Below are 21,818 nucleotides of genomic sequence, written 5' to 3' on the forward strand. Positions count from 1 at the left end.
GGGGTAAATTGTCTGTCGAAGCGTGACGAATACCTGCAATTTCTGTTGTTGTTGTTTGAAAACCACAAAGGAATAGAGGTCTTCTACCGAGACTTGAGAAGAGGAGATTTTACCTGCAGCAGAGGAATGATTCATTTGCAGTAAGTACAAATACATTTTGGAATTCTCAAAGTGAGGTGTTGTTTTATCCAATTCAGTAGACGTCTTAAGAAATGTTTTGGGTGCTTTAAAGCTGAAGCAAGATGTTCTTTTCTATAAGAATTATTATTGGCTTGATTAACAGCTGTTCATGCGTGGCAAATTTTACTTGCCACTTTGAAGTAAAATTGTGAGAAGCAGGAACACGTACAGTTGGTTTCATTTTTTTTCCCACTTCTTTTCACGGTGGGGTTAAATTGTCTGTCGAAGGGTCACAAGTACCTGCAATTTCTGTTGTTGTTGTTTGAAAACCACAAAGGACAAGAAATCTTCGACTGAGACTTGAGTAGAGGAGGTTTTACCTACAGCAGAGGAATGATTCCTTTGAAGTAAGTACAAATACATTTTGGAATTCTCAAAGTGAGATGTTGTTTTATCCAATTAGGTAGACGATTCCTTTGGAGTAAGCACAAATACATTTATGGAATTATCAAAGTGAGTTGTTGTTTTATCCAATTAAGTAGACGTTTTAAGAAATGTTTTGGGTGATTTAACTGGAACACGTACAGTTGGTTTCATTTTTTTCTGCCTTTTTTTCACGGTGGGGGTAAATTGTCTGTCGAAGCGTGACGAATACCTGCAATTTCTGTTGTTGTTGTTTGAAAACCACAAAGGACTAGAGGTCTTCTACCGAGACTTGAGAAGAGGAGATTTTACCTGCAGCAGAGGAATGATTCATTTGCAGTAAGTACAAATACATTTTGGAATTCTCAAAGTGAGGTGTTGTTTTATCCAATTCAGTAGACGTCTTAAGAAATGTTTTGGGTGCTTTAAAGCTGAAGCAGGATGTTCTTTTCTATTAGAGTTATTATTGGCTTGATTAACAGCTGTTCATGCGTGGCAAATTTTACTTGCCACTTTGAAGTAAAAAAAAGCCCATTTTAAATCCCAGACGAAAAGAGCCATGAACGTGACTCTGTTTTCAGTGATCATATGAGTTGACAAATGGACAATTTGGCCTTTATGAATAATGCACAATATACTAAAAATTTAATATTTGGCAGAGGTGGGATTTGAACCCACGCCTCCAAAGAGACTGGAGCCTAAATCCAGCGCCTTAGACCGCTCGGCCACGCTACCTTCGATTACAGGCACACAGCTTATTAGCAGGAACACGTACAGTTGGTTTCAGTTTTTTTCCCACTTCTTTTCACGGTGGGGTTAAATTGTCTGTCGAAGGGTCACAAGTACCTGCCATTTCTGTTGTTGTTGTTTGAAAACCACAAAGGACAAGAAATCTTCGACTGAGACTTGAGTAGAGGAGATTTTACCTACAGCAGAGGAATGATTCCTTTGAAGTAAGTACAAATACATTTTGGAATTCTCAAAGTGAGGTGTTGTTTTATCCAATTCAGTAGACGTCTTAAGAAATGTTTTGGGTGCTTTAAAGCTGAAGCAGGATGTTCTTTTCTATAAGAGTTATTATTGGCTTGATTAACAGCTGTTCATGCGTGGCAAATTTTACTTGCCACTTTGAAGTAAATTTGTGGGAAGCAGAAACACGTACAGTTGGTTTCAGTTTTTTTCCCACTTCTTTTCACGGTGGGGTTAAATTGTCTGTCGAAGGGTCACAAGTACCTGCAATTTCTGTTGTTGTTGTGTGAAAACCACAAAGGACAAGAAATCTTCGACTGAGACTTGAGTAGAGGAGATTTTACCTACAGCAGAGGAATGATTCTTTTGAAGTAAGTACAAATACATTTTGGAATTCTCAAAGTGAGATGTTGTTTTATCCAATTAGGTAGACGATTCCTTTGGAGTAAGCACAAATACATTTATGGAATTATAAAAGTGAGTTGTTGTTTTATCCAATTAAGTAGACGGTTTAAGAAATGTTTTGGGTGATTTAACTGGAACACGTACAGTTGGTTTCATTTTTTTCTGCCTTTTTTTCACGGTGGGGGTAAATTGTCTGTCGAAGCGTGACGAATACCTGCAATTTCTGTTGTTGTTGTTTGAAAACCACAAAGGACTAGAGGTCTTCTACCGAGACTTGAGAAGAGGAGATTTTACCTGAAGCAGAGTAATGATTCATTTGCAGTAAGTACAAATACATTTTGGAATTCTCAAAGTGAGGTGTTGTTTTATCCAATTCAGTAGACGTCTTAAGAAATGTTTTGGGTGCTTTAAAGCTGAAGCAGGATGTTCTTTTCTATAAGAGTTATTATTGGCTTGATTAACAGCTGTTCATGCGTGGCAAATTTTACTTGCCACTTTGAAGTAAAATTGTGGGAAGCAGGAACACGTACAGTTGGTTTCAGTTTTTTTCCCACTTCTTTTCACGGTGGGGTTAAATTGTCTGTCGAAGGGTCACAAGTACCTGCAATTTCTGTTGTTGTTGTTTGAAAACCACAAAGGACAAGAAATCTTCGACTGAGACTTGAGTAGAGGAGATTTTACCTACAGCAGAGGAATGATTCTTTTGAAGTAAGTACTAATACATTTTGGAATTCTCAAAGTGAGATGTTGTTTTATCCAATTAGGTAGACGATTCCTTTGGAGTAAGCACAAATACATTTATGGAATTATAAAAGTGAGTTGTTGTTTTATCCAATTAAGTAGACGTTTTAAGAAATGTTTTGGGTGATTTAACTGGAACACGTACAGTTGGTTTCATTTTTTTCTGCCTTTTTTTCACGGTGGGGGTAAATTGTCTGTCGAAGCGTGACGAATACCTGCAATTTCTGTTGTTGTTGTTTGAAAACCACAAAGGACTAGAGGTCTTCTACCGAGACTTGAGAAGAGGAGATTTTACCTGCAGCAGAGGAATGATTCATTTGCAGTAAGTACAAATACATTTTGGAATTCTCAAAGTGAGGTGTTGTTTTATCCAATTCAGTAGACGTCTTAAGAAATGTTTTGGGTGCTTTCAAGCTGAAGCAGGATGTTCTTTTCTATAAGAGTTATTATTGGCTTGATTAACAGCTGTTCATGCGTGGCAAATTTTACTTGCCACTTTGAAGTAAAAAAAAAGCCCATTTTAAATCCCAAACAAAAAGAGCCATGAAAGTGACTCTGTTTTCAGTGATCATATGAGTTGACAAATGGACAATTTGGCCTTTATGAATAATGCACAATACACTAAAAATGTAATATTTGGCAGCAGTGGGATTTGAACCCACGCCTCCAAAGAGACTGGTGCCTAAATCCAGCGCCTTAGACCGTTCGGCCACGCTACCTTCGATTACAGGCACACAGCTTATTATCAGGAACACGTACAGTTGGTTTCAGTTTTTTTCCCACTTCTTTTCACGGTGGGGTTAAATTGTCTGTCGAAGGGTCACAAGTACCTGCAATTTCTGTTGTTGTTGTTTGAAAACCACAAAGGACAAGAAATCTTCGACTGAGACTTGAGTAGAGGAGATTTTACCTACAGCAGAGGAATGATTCTTTTGAAGTAAGTACTAATACATTTTGGAATTCTCAAAGTGAGATGTTGTTTTATCCAATTAGGTAGACGATTCCTTTGGAGTAAGCACAAATACATTTATGGAATTATAAAAGTGAGTTGTTGTTTTATCCAATTAAGTAGACGTTTTAAGAAATGTTTTGGGTGATTTAACTGGAACACGTACAGTTGGTTTCATTTTTTTCTGCCTTTTTTTCACGGTGGGGGTAAATTGTCTGTCGAAGCGTGACGAATACCTGCAATTTCTGTTGTTGTTGTTTGAAAACCACAAAGGACTAGAGGTCTTCTACCGAGACTTGAGAAGAGGAGATTTTACCTGCAGCAGAGGAATGATTCATTTGCAGTAAGTACAAATACATTTTGGAATTCTCAAAGTGAGGTGTTGTTTTATCCAATTCAGTAGACGTCTTAAGAAATGTTTTGGGTGCTTTCAAGCTGAAGCAGGATGTTCTTTTCTATAAGAGTTATTATTGGCTTGATTAACAGCTGTTCATGCGTGGCAAATTTTACTTGCCACTTTGAAGTAAAAAAAAAGCCCATTTTAAATCCCAAACAAAAAGAGCCATGAAAGTGACTCTGTTTTCAGTGATCATATGAGTTGACAAATGGACAATTTGGCCTTTATGAATAATGCACAATACACTAAAAATGTAATATTTGGCAGCAGTGGGATTTGAACCCACGCCTCCAAAGAGACTGGTGCCTAAATCCAGCGCCTTAGACCGTTCGGCCACGCTACCTTCGATTACAGGCACACAGCTTATTATCAGGAACACGTACAGTTGGTTTCAGTTTTTTTCCCACTTCTTTTCACGGTGGGGTTAAATTGTCTGTCGAAGGGTCACAAGTACCTGCAATTTCTGTTGTTGTTGTTTGAAAACCACAAAGGACAAGAAATCTTCGACTGAGACTTGAGTAGAGGAGATTTTACCTACAGCAGAGGAATAATTCCTTTGAAGTAAGTACAAATACATTTTGGAATTCTCAAAGTGAGATGTTGTTTTATCCAATTAGGTAGACAATTCCTTTGGAGTAAGCACAAATACATTTATGGAATTATCAAAGTGAGTTGTTGTTTTATCCAATTAAGTAGACGTTTTAAGAAATGTTTTGGGTGATTTAACTGGAACACGTACAGTTGGTTTCATTTTTTTCTGCCTTTTTTTCACGGTGGGGGTAAATTGTCTTTCGAAGCGTGACGAGTACCTGCAATTTCTGTTGTTGTCGTTTAAAAACCACAATGGACTAGAGGTCTTCTACCGAGACTTGAGAAGAGGAGATTTTACCTGCAGCAGAGGAATGATTCATTTGCAGTAAGTACAAATACATTTTGGAATTCTCAAAGTGAGGTGTTGTTTTATCCAATTCAGTAGACGTCTTAAGAAATGTTTTGGGTGCTTTAAAGCTGAAGCAGGATGTTCTTTTCTATAAGAGTTATTATTGGCTTGATTAACAGCTGTTCATGCGTGGCAAATTTTACTTGCCACTTTGAAGTAAAAAAAAAGCCCATTTTAAATCCCAAACAAAAAGAGCCATGAAAGTGACTCTGTTTTCAGTGATCATATGAGTTGACAAATGGACAATTTGGCCTTTATGAATAATGCACAATACACTAAAAATGTAATATTTGGCAGCAGTGGGATTTGAACCCACGCCTCCAAAGAGACTGGTGCCTAAATCCAGCGCCTTAGACCGTTCGGCCACGCTACCTTCGATTACAGGCACACAGCTTATTATCAGGAACACGTACAGTTGGTTTCAGTTTTTTTCCCACTTCTTTTCACGGTGGGGTTAAATTGTCTGTCGAAGGGTCACAAGTACCTGCAATTTCTGTTGTTGTTGTTTGAAAACCACAAAGGACAAGAAATCTTTGACTGAGACTTGAGTAGAGGAGATTTTACCTACAGCAGAGGAATAATTCCTTTGAAGTAAGTACAAATACATTTTGGAATTCTCAAAGTGAGATGTTGTTTTATCCAATTAGGTAGATTATTCCATTGGAGTAAGCACAAATACATTTATGGAATTATCAAAGTGAGTTGTTGTTTTATCCAATTAAGTAGACGTTTTAAGAAATGTTTTGGGTGATTTAACTGGAACACGTACAGTTGGTTTAATTTTTTTCTGCCTTTTTTTCACGGTGGGGGTAAATTGTCTTTCGAAGCGTGACAAGTACCTTCGATTACAGGCACACAGCTTATTATCAGGAACACGTACAGTTGGTTTCAGTTTTTTTCCCACTTCTTTTCACGGTGGGGTTAAATTGTCTGTCGAAGGGTAACAAGTACCTGCAATTTCTGTTGTTGTTTGAAAACCACAAAGGACAAGAAATCTTCGACTGAGACTTGAGTAGAGGAGATTTTACCTACAGCAGAGGAATGATTCCTTTGAAGTAAGTACAAATACATTTTGGAATTCTCAAAGTTAGATGTTGTTTTATCCAATTAGGTAGATGATTCCTTTGGAGTAAGCACAAATACATTTATGGAATTATCAAAGTGAGTTGTTGTTTTATCCAATTAAGTAGACGTTTTAAGAAATGTTTTGGGTGATTTAACTGGAACACGTACAGTTGGTTTCATTTTTTTCTGCCTTTTTTTCACGGTGGGGGTAAATTGTCTTTTGAAGCGTGACGAGTACCTGCAATTTCTGTTGTTGTCGTTTAAAAACCACAATGGACTAGAGGTCTTCTACCGAGACTTGAGAAGAGATTTTACCTGCAGCAGAGGAATGATTCATTTGCAGTAAGTACAAATACATTTTGGAATTCTCAAAGTGAGGTGTTGTTTTATCCAATTCAGTAGACGTCTTAAGAAATGTTTTGGGTGCTTTAAAGCTGAAGCAGGATGTTCTTTTCTATAAGAGTTATTATTGGCTTGATTAACAGCTGTTCATGCGTGGCAAATTTTACTTGCCACTTTGAAGTAAAAAAAGCCCATTTTAAATCCCAAACAAAAAGAGCCATGAACGTGACTCTGTTTTAAGTGATCATATGAGTTGACAAATGGACAATTTGGCCTTTATGAATAATGCACAATACACTAAAAATGTAATATTTGGCAGCGGTGGGATTTGAACCCACGCCTCCAAAGAGACTGGAGCCTAAATCCAGCGCCTTAGACCGCTCGGCCACGCTACCTTCGATTACAGGCACACAGCTTATTATCAGGAACACGTACAGTTGGTTTCAGTTTTTTTCCCACTTCTTTTCACGGTGTCTTTCGAAGCGTGACGAGTACCTGCAATTTCTGTTGTTGTCGTTTAAAAACCACAATGGACTAGAGGTCTTCTACCGAGACTTGAGAAGAGATTTTACCTGCAGCAGAGGAATGATTCATTTGCAGTAAGTACAAATACATTTTGGTATTCTCAAAGTGAGGTGTTGTTTTATCCAATTCAGTAGACGTCTTAAGAAATGTTTTGGGTGCTTTAAAGCTGAAGCAGGATGTTCTTTTCTATAAGAGTTATTATTGGCTTGATTAACAGCTGTTCATGCGTGGCAAATTTTACTTGCCACTTTGAAGTAAAAAAAGCCCATTTTAAATCCCAAACAAAAAGAGCCATGAACGTGACTCTGTTTTCAGTGATCATATGAGTTGACAAATGGACAATTTGGCCTTTATGAATAATGCACAATACACTAAAAATGTAATATTTGGCAGCGGTGGGATTTGAACCCACGCCTCCAAAGAGACTGGAGCATAAATCCAGCGCCTTAGACCGCTCGGCCACGCTACCTTCGATTACAGGCACACAGCTTATTATCAGGAACACGTACAGTTGGTTTCAGTTTTTTTCCCACTTCTTTTCACGGTGGGGTTAAATTGTCTGTCGAAGGGTCACAAGTACCTGCAATTTCTGTTGTTGTTGTTTGAAAACCACAAAGGACAAGAAATCTTCGACTGAGACTTGAGTAGAGGAGATTTTACCTACAGCAGAGGAATGATTCCTTTGAAGTAAGTACAAATACATTTTGGAATTCTCAAAGTGAGATGTTGTTTTATCCAATTAGGTAGACGATTCCTTTGGAGTAAGCACAAATACATTTATGGAATTATCAAAGTGCAATTTCTGTTGTTGTCGTTTAAAAACCACAATGGACTAGAGGTCTTCTACCGAGACTTGAGAAGAGGAGATTTTACCTGCAGCAGAGGAATGATTCATTTGCAGTAAGTACAAATACATTTTGGAATTCTCAAAGTGAGGTGTTGTTTTATCCAATTCTGTAGACGTCTTAAGAAATGTTTTGGGTGCTTTAAAGCTGAAGCAGGATGTTCTTTTCTATAAGAGTTATTATTGGCTTGATTAACAGCTGTTCATGCGTGGCAAATTTTACTTGCCACTTTGAAGTAAAAAAAAAAGCCCATTTTAAATCCCAAACAAAAAGAGCCATGAACGTGACTCTGTTTTCAGTGATTATATGAGTTGACAAAGGGACAATTTGGCCTTTATGAATAATGCACAATACACTAAAAATGTAATATTTGGCAGCGGTGGGATTTGAACCCACGCCTCCAAAGAGACTGGAGCCTAAATCCAGCGCCTTAGACCGCTCGGCCACGCTACCTTCGATTACAGGCACACAGCTTATTATCAGGAACATGTACAGTTGGTTTCAGTTTTTTTCCCACTTCTTTTCACGGTGGGGTTAAAATGTCTGTCGAAGGGTCACAAGTACCTGCAATTTCTGTTGTTGTTGTTTGAAAACCACAAAGGACAAGAAATCTTCGACTGAGACTTGAGTAGAGGAGATTTTACCTACAGCAGAGGAATGATTCCTTTGAAGTAAGTACAAATACATTTTGGAATTCTCAAAGTGAGATGTTGTTTTATCCAATTAGGTAGACGATTCCTTTGGAGTAAGCACAAATACATTTATGGAATTATCAAAGTGAGTTGTTGTTTTATCCAATTAAGTAGACGTTTTAAGAAATGTTTTGGGTGATTTAACTGGAACACGTACAGTTGGTTTCATTTTTTTCTGCCTTTTTTTCACGGTGGGGGTAAATTGTCTTTCGAAGCGTGACGAGTACCTGCAATTTCTGTTGTTGTCGTTTAAAAACCACAATGGACTAGAGGTCTTCTACCGAGACTTGAGAAGAGGAGATTTTACCTGCAGCAGAGGAATGATTCATTTGCAGTAAGTACAAATACATTTTGGAATTCTCAAAGTGAGGTGTTGTTTTATCCAATTCAGTAGACGTCTTAAGAAATGTTTTGGGTGCTTTAAAGCTGAAGCAGGATGTTCTTTTCTATAAGAGTTATTATTGGCTTGATTAACAGCTGTTCATGCGTGGCAAATTTTACTTGCCACTTTGAAGTAAAAAAAGCCCATTTTAAATCCCAAACAAAAAGAGCCATGAACGTGACTCTGTTTTCAGTGATCATATGAGTTGACAAATGGACAATTTGGCCTTTATGAATAATGCACAATACACTAAAAATGTAATATTTGGCAGCGGTGGGATTTGAACCCACGCCTCCAAAGAGACTGGAGCCTAAATCCAGCGCCTTAGACCGCTCGGCCACGCTACCTTCGATTACAGGCACACAGCTTATTATCAGGAACACGTACAGTTGGTTTCAGTTTTTTTCCCACTTCTTTTCACGGTGGGGTTAAATTGTCTGTCGAAGGGTCACAAGTACCTGCAATTTCTGTTGTTGTTGTTTGAAAACCACAAAGGACAAGAAATCTTCGACTGAGACTTGAGTAGAGGAGATTTTACCTACAGCAGAGGAATGATTCCTTTGAAGTAAGTACAAATACATTTTGGAATTCTCAAAGTGAGATGTTGTTTTATCCAATTAGGTAGACGATTCCTTTGGAGTAAGCACAAATACATTTATGGAATTATCAAAGTGAGTTGTTGTTTTATCCAATTAAGTAGACGTTTTAAGAAATGTTTTGGGTGATTTAACTGGAACACGTACAGTTGGTTTCATTTTTTTCTGCCTTTTTTTCACGGTGGGGGTAAATTGTCTTTCGAAGCGTGACGAGTACCTGCAATTTCTGTTGTTGTCGTTTAAAAACCACAATGGACTAGAGGTCTTCTACCGAGACTTGTGAAGAGGAGATTTTACCTGCAGCAGAGTAATGATTCATTTGCAGTAAGTACAAATACATTTTGGAATTCTCAAAGTGAGGTGTTGTTTTATCCAATTCAGTAGACGTCTTAAGAAATGTTTTGGGTGATTTAAAGCTGAAGCAGGATGTTCTTTTCTATAAGAGTTATTATTGGCTTGATTAACAGCTGTTCATGCGTGGCAAATTTTACTTGCCACTTTGAAGTAAAAAAAAAGCCCATTTTAAATCCCAAACAAAAAGAGCCATGAACGTGACTCTGTTTTCAGTGATCATATGAGTTGACAAATGGACAATTTGGCCTTTATGAATAATGCACAATACACTAAAAATGTAATATTTGGCAGCGGTGGGATTTGAACCCACGCCTCCAAAGAGACTGGAACTTAAATCCAGCGCCTTAGACCGCTCGGCCACGCTACCTTCAATTACAGGCACACAGTTTATTATCAGGAACACGTATAGTTGGTTTCAGTTATTTTCCCACTTCTTTCCACGGTGGGGTTAAATTGTCTGTCGAAGGGTCACAAGTACCTGCAATTTCTGTTGTTGTTGTTTGAAAACCAAAAAGGACAAGAAATCTTCGACTGAGACTTGAGTAGAGGAGATTTTACTTACAGCAGAGGAATGATTCCTTTGAAGTAAGTACAAATACATTTTGGAATTCTCAAAGTGAGATGTTGTTTTATCCAATTAGGTAGACGATTCCTTTGGAGTAAGCACAAATACATTTATGGAATTATCAAAGTGAGTTGTTGTTTTATCCAATTAAGTAGACGTTTTAAGAAATGTTTTGGGTGATTTAACTGGAACACGTACAGTTGGTTTCATTTTTTTCTGCCTTTTTTTCACGGTGGGGGTAAATTGTCTTTCGAAGCGTGACGAGTACCTGCAATTTCTGTTGTTGTCGTTTAAAAACCACAATGGACTAGAGGTCTTCTACCGAGACTTGAGAAGAGGAGATTTTACCTGCAGCAGAGGAATGATTCATTTGCAGTAAGTACAAATACATTTTGGAATTCTCAAAGTGAGGTGTTGTTTTATCCAATTCAGTAGACGTCTTAAGAAATGTTTTGGGTGCTTTAAAGCTGAAGCAGGATGTTCTTTTCTATAAGAGTTATTATTGGCTATATTAACAGCTGTTCATGCGTGGCAAATTTTACTTGCCACTTTGAAGTAAAAAAAAAAAAGCCCATTTTAAATCCCAAACAAAAAGAGCCATGAACGTGACTCTGTTTTCAGTGATCATATGAGTTGACAAATGGACAATTTGGCCTTTATGAATAATGCACAATACACTAAAAATGTAATATTTGGCAGCAGTGGGATTTGAACCCACGCCTCCAAAGAGACTGGAACCTAAATCCAGGGCCTTAGACCACTCGGCCATGCTACCTTCAATTACAGGACACAGCTTATTATCAGGAACACGTACAGTTGGTTTCAGTTTTTTTCCCACTTCTTTTCACGGTGGGGTTAAATTGTCTGTCGAAGGGTCACAAGTACCTGCAATTTCTGTTGTTGTTGTTTGAAAACCACAAAGGACAAGAAATCTTCGACTGAGACTTGAGTAGAGGAGATTTTACCTACAGCAGAGGAATGATTCCTTTGAAGTAAGTACAAATACATTTTGGAATTCTCAAAGTGAGATGTTGTTTTATCCAATTAGGTAGACGATTCCTTTGGAGTAAGCACAAATACATTTATGGAATTATCAAAGTGAGTTGTTGTTTTATCCAATTAAGTAGACGTTTTAAGAAATGTTTTGGGTGATTTAACTGGAACACGTACAGTTGGTTTCATTTTTTTCTGCTTTTTTTTCACGGTGGGGGTAAATTGTTGAAGTGTGACGAGTACCTGCAATTTCTATTGTTGTTTTTTGAAAACCACAAAGGACTAGGGGTCTTCTACCTAGACTTGAGAAGAGGAGATTTTACCTGCAGCAGAGGAATGATTCATTTGCAGTAAGTACAAATACATTTTGGAATTCTCAAAGTGAGGTGTTGTTTTATCCAATTCAGTAGACGTCTTAAGAAATGTTTTGGGTGCTTTAAAGCTGAAGCAGGATGTTCTTTTCTATAAGAGTTATTATTGGCTTGATTAACAGCTGTTCATGCGTGGCAAATTTTACTTGCCACTTTGAAGTAAAAAAAAGCCCATTTTAAATCCCAGACAAAAAGAGCCATGAACGTGACTCTGTTTTCAGTGATCATATGAGTTGACAAATGGACAATTTGGCCTTTATGAATAATGCACAATACACTAAAAATGTAATATTTGGCAGCGCTGGGATTGGAACCCACGCCTCCAAAGAGACTGGAGCCTAAATCCAGCGCCTTAGACCGCTCGGCCACGCTACCTTCGATTACAGGCACACAGCTTATTAGCAGGAACACGTACAGTTGGTTTCAGTTTTTTTCCCACTTCTTTTCACAGTGGGGTTAAATTGTCTGTCGAAGGGTCACAAGTACCTGCAATTTCTGTTGTTGTTGTTTGAAAACCACAAAGGACAAGAAATCTTCGACTGAGACTTGAGTAGAGGAGATTTTACCTACAGCAGAGGAATGATTCCTTTGAAGTAAGTACAAATACATTTTGGAATTCTCAAAGTGAGATGTTGTTTTATCCAATTAGGTAGACGATTCCTTTGGAGTAAGCACAAATACATTTATGGAATTATCAAAGTGAGTTGTTGTTTTATCCAATTAAGTAGACGTTTTAAGAAATGTTTTGGGTGATTTAACTGGAACACGTACAGTTGGTTTCATTTTTTTCTGCTTTTTTTTCACGGTGGGGGTAAATTGTCGAAGCGTGACGAGTACCTGCAATTTCTATTGTTGTTTTTTGAAAACCACAAAGGACTAGGGGTCTTCTACCTAGACTTGAGAAGAGGAGATTTTACCTGCAGCAGAGGAATGATTCATTTGCAGTAAGTACAAATACATTTTGGAATTCTCAAAGTGAGGTGTTGTTTTATCCAATTCAGTAGACGTCTTAAGAAATGTTTTGGGTGCTTTAAAGCTGAAGCAGGATGTTCTTTTCTATAAGAGTTATTACTGGCTTGATTAACAGCTGTTCATGCGTGGCAAATTTAACAGCTGTTCATGCGTGGCAAATTTTACTTGCCACTTTGAAGTAAAAAAAAGCCCATTTTAAATCCCAGACGAAAAGAGCCATGAACGTGACTCTGTTTTCAGTGATCATATGAGTTGACAAATGGACAATTTGGCCTTTATGAATAATGCACAATACACTAAAAATGTAATATTTGGCAGCGGTGGGATTTGAACCCACGCCTCCAAAGAGACTGGAGCTTAAATCCAGCGCCTTAGACCGCTCGGCCACGCTACCTTCGATTGCAGGCACACAGCTTATTAGCAGGAACACGTACAGTTGGCTTCAGTTTTTTTCCCACTTCTTTTCACGGTGGGGTTAAATTGTCTGTCGAAGGGTCACAAGTACCTGCAATTTCTGTTGTTGTTGTTTGAAAACCACAAAGGACAAGAAATCTTCGACTGAGACTTGAGTAGAGGAGATTTTACCTACAGCAGAGGAATGATTCCTTTGAAGTAAGTACAAATACATTTTGGAATTCTCAAAGTGAGATGTTGTTTTATCCAATTAGGTAGACGATTCCTTTGGAGTAAGAACAAATACATTTATGGAATTATCAAAGTGAGTTGTTGTTTTATCCAATTAAGTAGACGTTTTAAGAAATGTTTTGGGTGATTTAACTGGAACACGTACAGTTGGTTTCATTTTTTTCTGCCTTTTTTTCACGGTGGGGGTAAATTGTCTTTCGAGGCGTGACGAGTACCTGCAATTTCTGTTGTTGTCGTTTAAAAACCACAATGGACTAGAGGTCTTCTACCGAGACTTGAGAAGAGGAGATTTTACCTGCAGCAGAGGAATGATTCATTTGCAGTAAGTACAAATACATTTTGGAATTCTCAAAGTGAGGTGTTGTTTTATCCAATTCAGTAGACGTCTTAAGAAATGTTTTGGGTTCTTAAAGCTGAAGCAGGATGTTCTTTTCTATAAGAGTTATTATTGGCTTGATTAACAGCTGTTCATGCGTGGCAAATTTTACTTGCCACTTTGAAGTAAAAAAAAGCCCATTTTAAATCCCAGACAAAAAGAGCCATGAACGTGACTCTGTTTTCAGTGATCATATGAGTTGACAAATGGACAATTTGGCCTTTATGAATAATGCACAATACACTAAAAATGTAATTTGTATTTGGCAGCGGTGGGATTTGAACCCACGCCTCCAAAGAGACTGGAGCCTAAATCCTGCGCCTTAGACCGCTCGGCCACGCTACCTTCGATTACAGGCACACAGCTTATTAGCAGGAACACGTACAGTTGGTTTCAGTTTTTTTCCCACTTCTTTTCACAGTGGGGTTAAATTGTCTGTCGAAGGGTCACAAGTACCTGCAATTTCTGTTGTTGTTGTTTGAAAACCACAAACGACAAGAAATCTTCGACTGAGACTTGAGTAGAGGAGATTTTACCTACAGCAGAGGAATGATTCCTTTGAAGTAAGTACAAATACATTTTGGAATTCTCAAAGTGAGATGTTGTTTTATCCAATTAGGTAGACGATTCCTTTGGAGTAAGCACAAATACATTTATGGAATTATCAAAGTGAGTTGTTGTTTTATCCAATTAAGTAGACGTTTTAAGAAATGTTTTGGGTGATTTAACTGGAACACGTACAGTTGGTTTCATTTTTTTCTGCTTTTTTTTCACGGTGGGGGTAAATTGTCGAAGCGTGACGAGTACCTGCAATTTCTATTGTTGTTTTTTGAAAACCACAAAGGACTAGGGGTCTTCTACCTAGACTTGAGAAGAGGAGATTTTACCTGCAGCAGAGGAATGATTCATTTGCAGTAAGTACAAATACATTTTGGAATTCTCAAAGTGAGGTGTTGTTTTATCCAATTCAGTAGACGTCTTAAGAAATGTTTTGGGTGCTTTAAAGCTGAAGCAGGATGTTCTTTTCTATAAGAGTTATTATTGGCTTGATTAACAGCTGTTCATGCGTGGCAAATTTTACTTGCCACTTTGAAGTAAAAAAAAAGCCCATTTTAATTCCCAAACAAAAAGAGGAATGATTCCTTTGAAGTAAGTACAAATACATTTTGGAATTCTCAAAGTGAGATGTTGTTTTATCCAATTAGGTAGACGATTCCTTTGGAGTAAGCACAAATACATTTATGGAATTATCAAAGTGAGTTGTTGTTTTATCCAATTAAGTAGACGTTTTAAGAAATGTTTTGGGTGATTTAACTGGAACACGTACAGTTGGTTTCATTTTTTTCTGCCTTTTTTTCACGGTGGGGGTAAATTGTCTTTCGAGGCGTGACGAGTACCTGCAATTTCTGTTGTTGTCGTTTAAAAACCACAATGGACTAGAGGTCTTCTACCGAGACTTGAGAAGAGGAGATTTTACCTGCAGCAGAGGAATGATTCATTTGCAGTAAGTACAAATACATTTTGGAATTCTCAAAGTGAGGTGTTGTTTTATCCAATTCAGTAGACGTCTTAAGAAATTTTTTGGGTGCTTTAAAGCTGAAGCAGGATGTTCTTTTCTATAAGAGTTATTATTGGCTTGATTAACAGCTGTTTATGCGTGGCAAATTTTACTTGCCACTTTGAAGTAAAAAAAAAAGCCCATTTTAAATCCCAAACAAAAAGAGCCATGAACGTGACTCTGTTTTCAGTGATCATATGAGTTGACAAATGGACAATTTGGCCTTTATGAATAATGCACAATACACTAAAAATGTAATTTGTATTTGGCAGCGGTGGGATTTGAACCCACGCCTCCTAAGAGACTGGAGCCTAAATCCAGCGCCTTAGACCGCTCGGCCACGCTACCTTCGATTACAGGCACACAGCTTATTATCAGGAACACGTACAGTTGGCTTCAGTTTTTTTCCCACTTCTTTTCACAGTGGGGTTAAATTGTCTGTCGAAGGGTCACAAGTACCTGCAATTTCTGTTGTTGTTGTTTGAAAACCACAAAGGACAAGAAATCTTCGACTGAGACTTGAGTAGAGGAGATTTTACCTACAGCAGAGGAATGATTCCTTTGAAGTAAGTACAAATACATTTTGGAATTCTCAAAGTGAGATGTTGTTTTATCCAATTAGGTAGATGATTCCTTTGGAGTAAGCACAAATACATTTATGGAATTATCAAAGTGAGTTGTTGTTTTATTCAATTAAGTAGACGTTTTAAGAAATGTTTTGGATGATTTAACTGGAACACGTACAGTTGGTTTCATTTTTTTCTGCCTTTTTTTCACGGTGGGGGTAAATTGTCTTTCGAAGCGTGACGAGTACCTGCAATTTCTGTTGTTGTCATTTAAAAACCACAAAGGACTAGGGGTCTTCTACCTAGACTTGAGAAGAGGAGATTTTACCTGCAGCAGAGGAATGATTCATTTGCAGTAAGTACAAATACATTTTGGAATTCTCAAAGTGAGGTGTTGTTTTATCCAATTCAGTAGACGTCTTAAGAAATGTTTTGGGTTCTTTAAAGCTGAAGCAGGATGTTCTTTTCTATAAGAGTTATTATTGGCTTGATTAACAGCTATTCATGCGTGGCAAATTTTACTTGCCACTTTGAAGTAAAAAAAAGCCCATTTTAAATCCCAGACAAAAAGAGCCATGAACGTGACTCTGTTTTCAGTGATCATATGAGTTGACAAATGGACAATTTGGCCTTTATGAATAATGCACAATACACTAAAAATGTAATATTTGGCAGCGGTGGGATTTGAACCCACGCCTCCAAAGAGACTGGAGCCTAAATCCAGCGCCTTAGACCGCTCGGCCACGCTACCTTCGATTACAGGCACACAGCTTATTAGCAGGAACACGTACAGTTGGTTTCAGTTTTTTTCCCACTTCTTTTCACAGTGGGGTTAAATTGTCTGTCGAAGGGTCACAAGTACCTGCAATTTCTGTTGTTGTTGTTTGAAAACCACAAAGGACAAGAAATCTTCGACTGAGACTTGAGTAGAGGAGATTTTACCTACAGCAGAGGAATGATTCCTTTGAAGTAAGTACAAATACATTTTGGAATTCTCAAAGTGAGATGTTGTTTTATCCAATTAGGTAGACGATTCCTTTGGAGTAAGCACAAATACATTTATGGAATTATCAAAGTGAGTTGTTGTTTTATCCAATTAAGTAGACGTTTTAAGAAATGTTTTGGGTGATTTAACTGGAACACGTACAGTTGGTTTCATTTTTTTCTGCTTTTTTTTCACGGTGGGGGTAAATTGTCGAAGCGTGACGAGTACCTGCAATTTCTATTGTTGTTTTTTGAAAACCACAAAGGACTAGGGGTCTTCTACCTAGACTTGAGAAGAGGAGATTTTACCTGCAGCAGAGGAATGATTCATTTGCAGTAAGTACAAATACATTTTGGAATTCTCAAAGTGAGGTGTTGTTTTATCCAATTCAGTAGACGTCTTAAGAAATGTTTTGGGTGCTTTAAAGCTGAAGCAGGATGTTCTTTTCTATAAGAGTTATTATTGGCTTGATTAACAGCTGTTCATGCGTGGCAAATTTTACTTGCCACTTTGAAGTAAAAAAAAGCCCATTTTAAATCCCAGACGAAAAGAGCCATGAACGTGACTCTGTTTTCAGTGATCATATGAGTTGACAAATGGACAATTTGGCCTTTATGAATAATGCACAATACACTAAAAATGTAATATTTGGCAGCGGTGGGATTTGAACCCACGCCTCCAAAGAGACTGGAGCCTAAATCCAGCGCCTTAGACCGCTCGGCCACGCTACCTTCGATTGCAAGCATACAGCTTATTAGCAGGAACACGTACAGTTGGTTTCAGTTTTTTTCCCACTTCTTTTCACGGTGGGGTTAAATTGTCTGTCGAAGGGTCACAAGTACCTGCAATTTCTGTTGTTGTTGTTTGAAAACCACAAAGGACAAGAAATCTTCGACTGAGACTTGAGTAGAGGAGATTTTACCTACAGCAGAGGAATGATTCCTTTGAAGTAAGTACAAATACATTTTGGAATTCTCAAAGTGAGATGTTGTTTTATCCAATTAGGTAGACGATTCCTTTGGAGTAAGCACAAATACATTTATGGAATTATCAAAGTGAGTTGTTGTTTTATCCAATTAAGTAGACGTTTTAAGAAATGTTTTGGGTGATTTAACTGGAACACGTACAGTTGGTTTCATTTTTTTCTGCTTTTTTTTCACGGTGGGGGTAAATTGTTGAAGTGTGACGAGTACCTGCAATTTCTATTGTTGTTTTTTGAAAACCACAAAGGACTAGGGGTCTTCTACCTAGACTTGAGAAGAGGAGATTTTACCTGCAGCAGAGGAATGATTCATTTGCAGTAAGTACAAATACATTTTGGAATTCTCAAAGTGAGGTGTTGTTTTATCCAATTCAGTAGACGTCTTAAGAAATGTTTTGGGTGCTTTAAAGCTGAAGCAGGATGTTCTTTTCTATAAGAGTTATTATTGGCTTGATTAACAGCTGTTCATGCGTGGCAAATTTTACTTGCCACTTTGAAGTAAAAAAAAGCCCATTTTAAATCCCAGACAAAAAGAGCCATGAACGTGACTCTGTTTTCAGTGATCATATGAGTTGACAAATGGACAATTTGGCCTTTATGAATAATGCACAATACACTAAAAATGTAATATTTGGCAGCGGTGGGATTTGAACCCACGCCTCCAAAGAGACTGGAGCCTAAATCCAGCGCCTTAGACCGCTCGGCCACGCTACCTTCGATTACAGGCACACAGCTTATTAGCAGGAACACGTACAGTTGGTTTCAGTTTTTTTCCCACTTCTTTTCACAGTGGGGTTAAATTGTCTGTCGAAGGGTCACAAGTACCTGCAATTTCTGTTGTTGTTGTTTGAAAACCACAAAGGACAAGAAATCTTCGACTGAGACTTGAGTAGAGGAGATTTTACCTACAGCAGAGGAATGATTCCTTTGAAGTAAGTACAAATAAATTTTGGAATTCTCAAAGTGAGATGTTGTTTTATCCAATTAGGTAGACGATTCCTTTGGAGTAAGCACAAATACATTTATGGAATTATCAAAGTGAGTTGTTGTTTTATCCAATTAAGTAGACGTTTTAAGAAATGTTTTGGGTGATTTAACTGGAACACGTACAGTTGGTTTCATTTTTTTCAGCTTTTTTTTCACGGTGGGGGTAAATTGTCGAAGCGTGACGAGTACCTGCAATTTCTATTGTTGTTTTTTGAAAACCACAAAGGACTAGGGGTCTTCTACCTAGACTTGAGAAGAGGAGATTTTACCTGCAGCAGAGGAATGATTCATTTGCAGTAAGTACAAATACATTTTGGAATTCTCAAAGTGAGGTGTTGTTTTATCCAATTCAGTAGACAACTTAAGAAATGTTTTGGGTGCTTTAAAGCTGAAGCAGGATGTTCTTTTCTATAAGAGTTATTATTGGCTTGATTAACAGCTGTTCATGCGTGGCAAATTTTACTTGCCACTTTGAAGTAAAAAAAAGCCCATTTTAAATCCCAGACGAAAAGAGCCATGAACGTGACTCTGTTTTCAGTGATCATATGAGTTGACAAATGGACAATTTGGCCTTTATGAATAATGCACAATACACTAAAAATGTAATATTTGGCAGCGGTGGGATTTGAACGCACGCCTCCAAAGAGACTGGAGCCTAAATCCAGCGCCTTAGACCGCTCGGCCACGCTACCTTCGATTGCAGGCACACAGCTTATTAGCAGGAACACGTACAGTTGGTTTCAGTTTTTTTCCCACTTCTTTTCACGGTGGGGTTAAATTGTCTGTCGAAGGGTCACAAGTACCTGCAATTTCTGTTGTTGTTGTTTGAAAACCACAAAGGACAAAAAATCTTCGACTGAGACTTGAGTAGAGGAGATTTTACCTACAGCAGAGGAATGATTCCTTTGAAGTAAGTACAAATACATTTTGGAATTCTCAAAGTGAGATGTTGTTTTATCCAATTAGGTAGACGATTCCTTTGGAGTAAGCACAAATACATTTATGGAATTATCAAAGTGAGTTGTTGTTTTATCCAATTAAGTAGACGTTTTAAGAAATGTTTTGGGTGATTTAACTGGAACACGTACAGTTGGTTTCATTTTTTTCTGCTTTTTTTTCACGGTGGGGGTAAATTGTTGAAGTGTGACGAGTACCTGCAATTTCTATTGTTGTTTTTTGAAAACCACAAAGGACTAGGGGTCTTCTACCTAGACTTGAGAAGAGGAGATTTTACCTGCAGCAGAGGAATGATTCATTTGCAGTAAGTACAAATACATTTTGGAATTCTCAAAGTGAGGTGTTGTTTTATCCAATTCAGTAGACGTCTTAAGAAATGTTTTGGGTTCTTAAAGCTGAAGCAGGATGTTCTTTTCTATAAGAGTTATTATTGGCTTGATTAACAGCTGTTCATGCGTGGCAAATTTTACTTGCCACTTTGAAGTAAAAAAAAGCCCATTTTAAATCCCAGACAAAAAGAGCCATGAACGTGACTCTGTTTTCAGTGATCATATGAGTTGACAAATGGACAATTTGGCCTTTATGAATAATGCACAATACACTAAAAATGTAATATTTGGCAGCGGTGGGATTTGAACCCACGCCTCCAAAGAGACTGGAGCCTAAATCCAGCGCCTTAGACCGCTCGGCCACGCTACCTTCGATTACAGGCACACAGCTTATTAGCAGGAACACGTACAGTTGGTTTCAGTTTTTTTCCCACTTCTTTTCACAGTGGGGTTAAATTGTCTGTCGAAGGGTCACAAGTACCTGCAATTTCTGTTGTTGTTGTTTGAAAACCACAAAGGACAAGAAATCTTCGACTGAGACTTGAGTAGAGGAGATTTTACCTACAGCAGAGGAATGATTCCTTTGAAGTAAGTACAAATACATTTTGGAATTCTCAAAGTGAGATGTTGTTTTATCCAATTAGGTAGACGATTCCTTTGGAGTAAGCACAAATACATTTATGGAATTATCAAAGTGAGTTGTTGTTTTATCCAATTAAGTAGACGTTTTAAGAAATGTTTTGGGTGATTTAACTGGAACACGTACAGTTGATTTCATTTTTTTCTGCTTTTTTTTCACTGTGGGGGTAAATTGTCGAAGTTTTACGAGTACCTGCAATTTCTGTTGTTGTTTTTTGAAAACCACAAAGGACTAGGGGTCTTCTACCTAGACTTGAGAAGAGGAGATTTTACCTGCAGCAGAGGAATGATTCATTTGCAGTAAGTACAAATACATTTTGGAATTCTCAAAGTGAGGTGTTGTTTTATCCAATTCAGTAGACGTCTTAAGAAATGTTTTGGGTGCTTTAAAGCTGAAGCAGGATGTTCTTTTCTATAAGAGTTATTATTGGCTTGATTAACAGCTGTTCATGCGTGGCAAATTTTACTTGCCACTTTGAAGTAAAAAAAAGCCCATTTTAAATCCCAGACGAAAAGAGCCATGAACGTGACTCTATTTTCAGTGATCATATGAGTTGACAAATGGACAATTTGGCCTTTATGAATAATGCACATTACACTAAAAATGTAATATTTGGCAGCGGTGGGATTTGAACCGACGCCTCCAAAGAGACTGGAGCCTAAATCCAGCGCCTTAGACCGCTCGGCCACGCTACCTTCGATTGCAGGCATACAGCTTATTAGCAGGAACACGTACAGTTGGTTTCAGTTTTTTTCCCACTTCTTTTCACGGTGGGGTTAAATTGTCTGTCGAAGGGTCACAAGTACCTGCAATTTCTGTTGTTGTTGTTTGAAAACCACAAAGGACAAGAAATCTTCGACTGAGACTTGAGTAGAGGAGATTTTACCTACAGCAGAGGAATGATTCCTTTGAAGTAAGTACAAATACATTTTGGAATTCTCAAAGTGAGATGTTGTTTTATCCAATTAGGTAGACGATTCCTTTGGAGTAAGCACAAATACATTTATGGAATTATCAAAGTGAGTTGTTGTTTTATCCAATTAAGTAGACGTTTTAAGAAATGTTTTGGGTGATTTAACTGGAACACGTACAGTTGGTTTCATTTTTTTCAGCTTTTTTTTCACGGTGGGGGTAAATTGTCGAAGCG

The 21,818-nt window shown here is 37.8% G+C and overlaps 20 non-coding genes across 20 annotated transcripts; all 20 read right to left on the bottom strand.

The window, feature by feature from the left end:
• Positions 1–1,196: 1,196 nt before the first annotated feature.
• TRNAL-UAG (transfer RNA leucine (anticodon UAG)) lies at positions 1,197–1,278 on the bottom strand. The gene has a single exon. It is a non-coding gene; the product is annotated as a tRNA-Leu (tRNA).
• A 2,017-nt stretch (positions 1,279–3,295) lies between these two features.
• TRNAL-UAG (transfer RNA leucine (anticodon UAG)) lies at positions 3,296–3,377 on the bottom strand. The gene has a single exon. It is a non-coding gene; the product is annotated as a tRNA-Leu (tRNA).
• Positions 3,378–4,265: 888 nt separating this feature from the next.
• On the bottom strand, positions 4,266–4,347 carry TRNAL-UAG (transfer RNA leucine (anticodon UAG)). Its single transcript has one exon. It is a non-coding gene; the product is annotated as a tRNA-Leu (tRNA).
• Positions 4,348–5,235: 888 nt separating this feature from the next.
• On the bottom strand, positions 5,236–5,317 carry TRNAL-UAG (transfer RNA leucine (anticodon UAG)). Its single transcript has one exon. It is a non-coding gene; the product is annotated as a tRNA-Leu (tRNA).
• Positions 5,318–6,664: 1,347 nt separating this feature from the next.
• TRNAL-UAG (transfer RNA leucine (anticodon UAG)) lies at positions 6,665–6,746 on the bottom strand. Its single transcript has one exon. It is a non-coding gene; the product is annotated as a tRNA-Leu (tRNA).
• Positions 6,747–7,263: 517 nt separating this feature from the next.
• TRNAI-UAU (transfer RNA isoleucine (anticodon UAU)) lies at positions 7,264–7,345 on the bottom strand. The gene has a single exon. It is a non-coding gene; the product is annotated as a tRNA-Ile (tRNA).
• Positions 7,346–8,092: 747 nt separating this feature from the next.
• On the bottom strand, positions 8,093–8,174 carry TRNAL-UAG (transfer RNA leucine (anticodon UAG)). Its single transcript has one exon. It is a non-coding gene; the product is annotated as a tRNA-Leu (tRNA).
• Positions 8,175–9,060: 886 nt separating this feature from the next.
• On the bottom strand, positions 9,061–9,142 carry TRNAL-UAG (transfer RNA leucine (anticodon UAG)). The gene has a single exon. It is a non-coding gene; the product is annotated as a tRNA-Leu (tRNA).
• An 888-nt stretch (positions 9,143–10,030) lies between these two features.
• TRNAL-UAA (transfer RNA leucine (anticodon UAA)) lies at positions 10,031–10,112 on the bottom strand. The gene has a single exon. It is a non-coding gene; the product is annotated as a tRNA-Leu (tRNA).
• Positions 10,113–11,003: 891 nt separating this feature from the next.
• TRNAL-UAG (transfer RNA leucine (anticodon UAG)) lies at positions 11,004–11,085 on the bottom strand. Its single transcript has one exon. It is a non-coding gene; the product is annotated as a tRNA-Leu (tRNA).
• An 882-nt stretch (positions 11,086–11,967) lies between these two features.
• Positions 11,968–12,049, bottom strand: TRNAL-UAG (transfer RNA leucine (anticodon UAG)). Its single transcript has one exon. It is a non-coding gene; the product is annotated as a tRNA-Leu (tRNA).
• A 909-nt stretch (positions 12,050–12,958) lies between these two features.
• Positions 12,959–13,040, bottom strand: TRNAL-UAA (transfer RNA leucine (anticodon UAA)). The gene has a single exon. It is a non-coding gene; the product is annotated as a tRNA-Leu (tRNA).
• Positions 13,041–13,930: 890 nt separating this feature from the next.
• On the bottom strand, positions 13,931–14,012 carry TRNAL-UAG (transfer RNA leucine (anticodon UAG)). Its single transcript has one exon. It is a non-coding gene; the product is annotated as a tRNA-Leu (tRNA).
• A 1,479-nt stretch (positions 14,013–15,491) lies between these two features.
• On the bottom strand, positions 15,492–15,573 carry TRNAL-UAG (transfer RNA leucine (anticodon UAG)). The gene has a single exon. It is a non-coding gene; the product is annotated as a tRNA-Leu (tRNA).
• Positions 15,574–16,460: 887 nt separating this feature from the next.
• On the bottom strand, positions 16,461–16,542 carry TRNAL-UAG (transfer RNA leucine (anticodon UAG)). The gene has a single exon. It is a non-coding gene; the product is annotated as a tRNA-Leu (tRNA).
• Positions 16,543–17,425: 883 nt separating this feature from the next.
• Positions 17,426–17,507, bottom strand: TRNAL-UAG (transfer RNA leucine (anticodon UAG)). The gene has a single exon. It is a non-coding gene; the product is annotated as a tRNA-Leu (tRNA).
• Positions 17,508–18,390: 883 nt separating this feature from the next.
• On the bottom strand, positions 18,391–18,472 carry TRNAL-UAG (transfer RNA leucine (anticodon UAG)). Its single transcript has one exon. It is a non-coding gene; the product is annotated as a tRNA-Leu (tRNA).
• Positions 18,473–19,355: 883 nt separating this feature from the next.
• TRNAL-UAG (transfer RNA leucine (anticodon UAG)) lies at positions 19,356–19,437 on the bottom strand. The gene has a single exon. It is a non-coding gene; the product is annotated as a tRNA-Leu (tRNA).
• An 882-nt stretch (positions 19,438–20,319) lies between these two features.
• Positions 20,320–20,401, bottom strand: TRNAL-UAG (transfer RNA leucine (anticodon UAG)). Its single transcript has one exon. It is a non-coding gene; the product is annotated as a tRNA-Leu (tRNA).
• Positions 20,402–21,284: 883 nt separating this feature from the next.
• On the bottom strand, positions 21,285–21,366 carry TRNAL-UAG (transfer RNA leucine (anticodon UAG)). Its single transcript has one exon. It is a non-coding gene; the product is annotated as a tRNA-Leu (tRNA).
• Between the last annotated feature and the right edge of the window lie 452 nt (positions 21,367–21,818).

The sequence above is a fragment of the Pelobates fuscus genome, chromosome 3 (assembly GCF_036172605.1).
Source record: "Pelobates fuscus isolate aPelFus1 chromosome 3, aPelFus1.pri, whole genome shotgun sequence".
Lineage (NCBI taxonomy): Eukaryota > Metazoa > Chordata > Amphibia > Anura > Pelobatidae > Pelobates > Pelobates fuscus.